Here is a 4,407-nt window from a genome sequence, read left to right as displayed (position 1 = left end):
GCCTAAGAGGCCCTCACGTGGCCCTGCCCAGGCTGACCCAGACCACTCCTGAATCACCTCTGCAGCTGACCCTGCTGGAAGGCCTCTCCTGAATCGCTTCTCTCCAGCTAAATTCGGTCTTGGTTTAGGCACTGCCTCCTCCAGGCAGTCTTCCCTGATTTCCCAGGTCATTTAGATGTCCTTTCTGCATATGCCAGCAACATCTGAATTGTCTACTCTTTTGATACCCCCCCCCAGCACACACATATTTTGTGTCTTCCCCATTGTGGTCCCTGGGTGCTCAAGGCTTCCTGTAGGAGGTTGGGGGTTAATCTGGGAGAGTCCTGTTGGAATCAGGGTGGGGTCTGTGCCTGAGCTGTCCCCTCCCGGGCCACGAGCGCTTGGTGTCTTCCACTCTGCGGGCATCCTCTGGTCTGGTTGACGCTGTAGGTGCTCAGTGAAGCTTGGTGAGCTGATGTCAAGATTCCTGTGTGAAATTCACCCGCCCCCAGCAGCCCAGTGGAACACGACTCTGAATTTAAGGGCCAGGGTCTACACCCACGCTTCCCTCAGCTGCTGGCGACCTATTCCTGGGGACTTTTAGAAGTGCAGGGCCAGGCGACATGGGGGGTTTTGGAGACGGGGAGGTGGGCGTCACTCTAGAAATGAATCCTAGGGCCGTGGACCAGGCCGGGGCTGGGAGAGGGAGCAAAGGGCTTGTCTTCACCCTTTGCACACTCGGCCCCCAGAGCAGTGCACCAAAGGGGCCAACAACGGGAATGGCTTTTGGGGGCGTTTTCTTTCCAGGGCTCCCTTGGCCAAGCCTGGTGGGAAGGGTTGGGGAGGGAGAGAGAAGGGAGCCTGGGTCTGGGCAGAGTCCTGGGCTGAGGTCCACTGTCAGTCATTTTGAGTATCTTCCATTGATCACCAGTGGAGTTTTCCATGAGCAAAGGGACTGAACTTTCTATCTAATTAAGGCTCTCTAGAGAATCTGGTCAGCCTGGCTGGCCTCAGGAATGTTCTCTGAGTTTCCATACGGGTCTGTGATTGCATTTGTCACCCCATGCCCTCTCCCTGCATTTGCGATGGAAAGAGGGAGGGTTTCCACGTTGGCCGAGGGCCCGCCTCAGCAGGAGGCAGAGCCGGCCGTACCAGGTCTCCCGTGACCTCCTTGGACACAGCCGGGGAGAAGGAGGCCTCCTCTGTTGCTGCCCGACTCTGAGCTCCGGGGCCTTCGTATAGCTGAGCTTGTGTGGCTGGAGATTCAGGAAGTGTGTCTACAAGTTCAGAGCGTATTGAGTGGCCGGTGGTCAGAGCAAATCCAGCTCTGGCACCGACTGGCTGTTCCACTTGGCAAGGCCACGTGCCCAGTCTGGCCTTAGTCTCCTAATCTCTAAAATGGGGACCTTTCCTAGCAGGGCCATCCCATAGTAGCAGGGCTAACCCAGGAGCCGAGGGGAGCGAGAGCCTGCTGACACAGCGCCTGGCCCACGTGGGTCCACCGTGAATGGCGGCGGTTGGGGGCCGTCCCGTGTCCCTGACCGACGTTCTGCACTTCTTTGGCTGCAGGCGAGCCCTGCGGGAGGTGCTGGGGACTTAAGGTCCCACGAATGAGCTTCAAGCAGGATGTTGGTGGGTAGGTGCTCCCCCCTGGAAGGGGACAATTCTGGGGTGTTCTCCATAGCCTCGTAGAGGCTCCCAGGGGACTGAGCCCCCGTTGCCTGCAGCAGAAACCCATTTGAGAAAGCAGCTTTCTTGTTTTCCCATCTTTCCCAGTTTCTCCTCCCTGGTCCCTGCTGTGCTTCCAGGAATCGTTGCCTGAACCTACATCCTTGTCTCCAGTCTGCTTTAAACGGGGACCTGGCTAAGAAAGGGTTGCTAGTTTATCACCCTGACCTGCAGGAGAGTGGAGGAGACCAACTCGGTGAGTGTGATGCTGGTGGGAGCAGCGAGAGTGGCGGGCTTCCTGGCGGGGGGCACCCTTTTAGCAGAATCTAGAAACAGCTGAGATGGGAGAAGTGGGAACAGAGCTCTGTGGTCCTGAGGTCCCTCCATCACACTCCCCACCCCCCAGTGGCCCCTGACCCCCAGCCCCTGGACTGCCAGGCCAAGACCCTCGTGGCCAGAGGGGGCGTGATGGCCTGGCCAACACTCGCTGGGTTCCAGTTCGGCTCCTCTGAACCTTCTTATTTGTGCAAAGTTAATGTCGTGTCATTAGCGGTTGGAAAGCTCGCGGGGTGTTAAACATTAAGTGGTGTGTGTGCTGGGAAACGTGGTCGCTTGCACCCGGGCTGATGGTCAAGGCCATGGCCCTTGGTCTTGGCTTTAGAGTTCTGTGACAGACAGGCTTTCCAAGTGACCATCGTCGAAAGATGCTAACCCAGGAGTCCTATCTCCCAGGGTCTTGATGGGCCCAGAAATGGGCTGGTTCCTCCAAGAAACTCCCAAATGCCCCAGTGGGCTGGGAGCCTCTGGGGAGGGGAGCTGTTTGGGTGGGGTTGGGCCGGGGCTGGGATGGCGAGGGGGCATCTTTCCCAGGGCCTAGGAGAGCAGTCCCCAAGGCAGGTGCCAGGTGCCACGCGAGGGTCCACGGAGGGGTGGGGAGGCAGCCCCCAGGCCCTGGAAGGACAAGCAGCCTGAAGACTCCAGTGGGTGGATCACAGAAGGGGGCTCTGTCCATTCCTCCCTCCTCCGCCCGCCACCTCCATCCCTCCCTCCCTCCCTTCCCTCCTTTCTTCCACAAACTCTTCTCAGAAGCATCAGCTCTTGCAGCATCTCTGTGCCGGATGCAGCCTGAACAGAACCAGGTCTCTGCCCATCCAGGGAGCCCCAGGCTTGGTGGGGAGCAGACAAAGCAGGCTGTTTGGACGTGACGTGGTAAGTGCTTGGACAGGAACACACAGGAAGCCATGCCTTTGAGCTGTGCCTCGACCACAGGTGGGATCTGGGTATTCAGACAAAATGGAGGGTGTTACCTCTAGAACATGCAAAAGTCAGGGGGAAGGAAGCACCAGGGTAGGCTGGGAGGGGGCTCAGTAGGAAGCCCCTGGTGAGCTGGCACAGGGACAGTGTGTTGCACAGGCCTGTGGGTTAAGCTCCATCCTCAGGGAATGCCTGCACCCCTGATGGGCTTTACAAACATCTGTTTTTGTGTCTGCCTCAGGGGCAGGCGCCAGGTCAGTGTATCTGTATCCTCTGGGATGAGTGGACAGTGACACAAGTGGTGGGAGCTGAGTGGATTCCGAATAAGCAAATGGATGGATGGATGAATGGATGGATGGTTGAATGAGTGGGCAGTAGGATGAATGGGTGGGTGGGTGGATGGATGAATGGGTGGGTGGCGGATGGGTGGAAGGGCTGATGGACGGGTGAATAGATGAATGAATGGATGGATTGATGGGTGTGTGGGTAGTAGCGTGGGTGGATGGATCCTTCTTGTCCACCATTTCAGTCCAAATCAGAAATTGTGGACTTTCACGGGGAGCCCTAAAAGCCCACCTACTGAGCCACCTCTGCTGGCCTGGTCTGTTAGCAAACTCCCTCTCGCCTTAAATGAAGCTCCGCAGGGGCTGAGTCTCCACCTACTGTTGAGGTGATGCTTGCCAGGCCCGGGGTCTTCCTCACTGTGGGATGACGAGCCCTCTCCTTGGGTGTCATTCTTGAGGTGAAGTGAGGAGGGGCTGGGAATTCTCTTTCCTGAGTGGTGTAACGAAGTGGGAACTCGACCCGCACCGCCACCCCCATCCCTCCGGCCCGCAGTCTGACCTGAAGCTCGGAGAAGAGGTTGTAATCCCTCAGCCTTCAGAACCTGGAGGCTGAGGGCTTCCCTGGGGGGTACTTGCCTGTTAGTAATTAGAGAAGCATCCATGCTCTTGTCAGTGGAACCTTCTGGAACGTCAGAAGAGGGGCCGCCTTCAGGAAGTGGAGAGCCCAGCGCTGGGCGCTCAGGGGGAGGAGGGTCCGCAGGTGTAGGATCCAGCCTGGGACTGTGCTTCTAGGCCCGACAGGGGCAGCTGGGGGCCTCTTTCCAGAAGAAGACCCCCTGCCCCAGGGGGACGTCAGTCCTTCTACCTGGGCTGGCCATCTTTCAGGCTTCTCCCGTCCTGCTTTCTCACACGTGTCAGGGCCAAGGTCAAGCGCGAGCTCAGCTTGGCATCAACAGGTGAGGCGGTGAGGCCTGGGGTCACTGAGAGGACAGCAGAGTACATGGGAAGAGGAAGCTTTGGATTCTGTTGGGAGAACGGGATTGTCTGTGCATTAGCTGGGCCCCCCCGCTGTCCCGTTACGTGGCGCAGAGGTGACCATGGCCTGAAACGGGTGCAGTCTTTGAAGTAGGTGGGGAGCAGCGAGGGGGGCAAAGGCTTGGGCATCAGATCCGGGTCATGACCGTGAGCTGGTCTGGGGGTCCCAGCTTCCCCACCTGTCTGG

The 4,407-nt window shown here is 58.3% G+C and overlaps 1 long non-coding RNA gene across 1 annotated transcript; it reads left to right on the top strand.

Annotated features, from left to right (window-relative positions):
- Window positions 1-1,242: 1,242 nt before the first annotated feature.
- LOC114884576 lies at window positions 1,243-3,270 on the top strand. The gene is made up of 3 exons (XR_003790862.1): window positions 1,243-1,615; window positions 1,788-1,903; window positions 2,734-3,270. It is a non-coding gene; the product is annotated as an uncharacterized LOC114884576 (long non-coding RNA).
- Window positions 3,271-4,407: the final 1,137 nt, after the last annotated feature.

The sequence above is a fragment of the Monodon monoceros genome, unplaced genomic scaffold, assembly GCF_005190385.1.
Source record: "Monodon monoceros isolate NGI ecotype Baffin Bay Population unplaced genomic scaffold, NGI_Narwhal_1 Super_Scaffold_5, whole genome shotgun sequence".
NCBI classification, from domain to species: Eukaryota; Metazoa; Chordata; class Mammalia; order Artiodactyla; family Monodontidae; genus Monodon; species Monodon monoceros.
The sequence above is the reverse complement of the archived record's forward strand: the minus strand, read 5'-3'. Positions and strand labels throughout refer to the sequence as shown.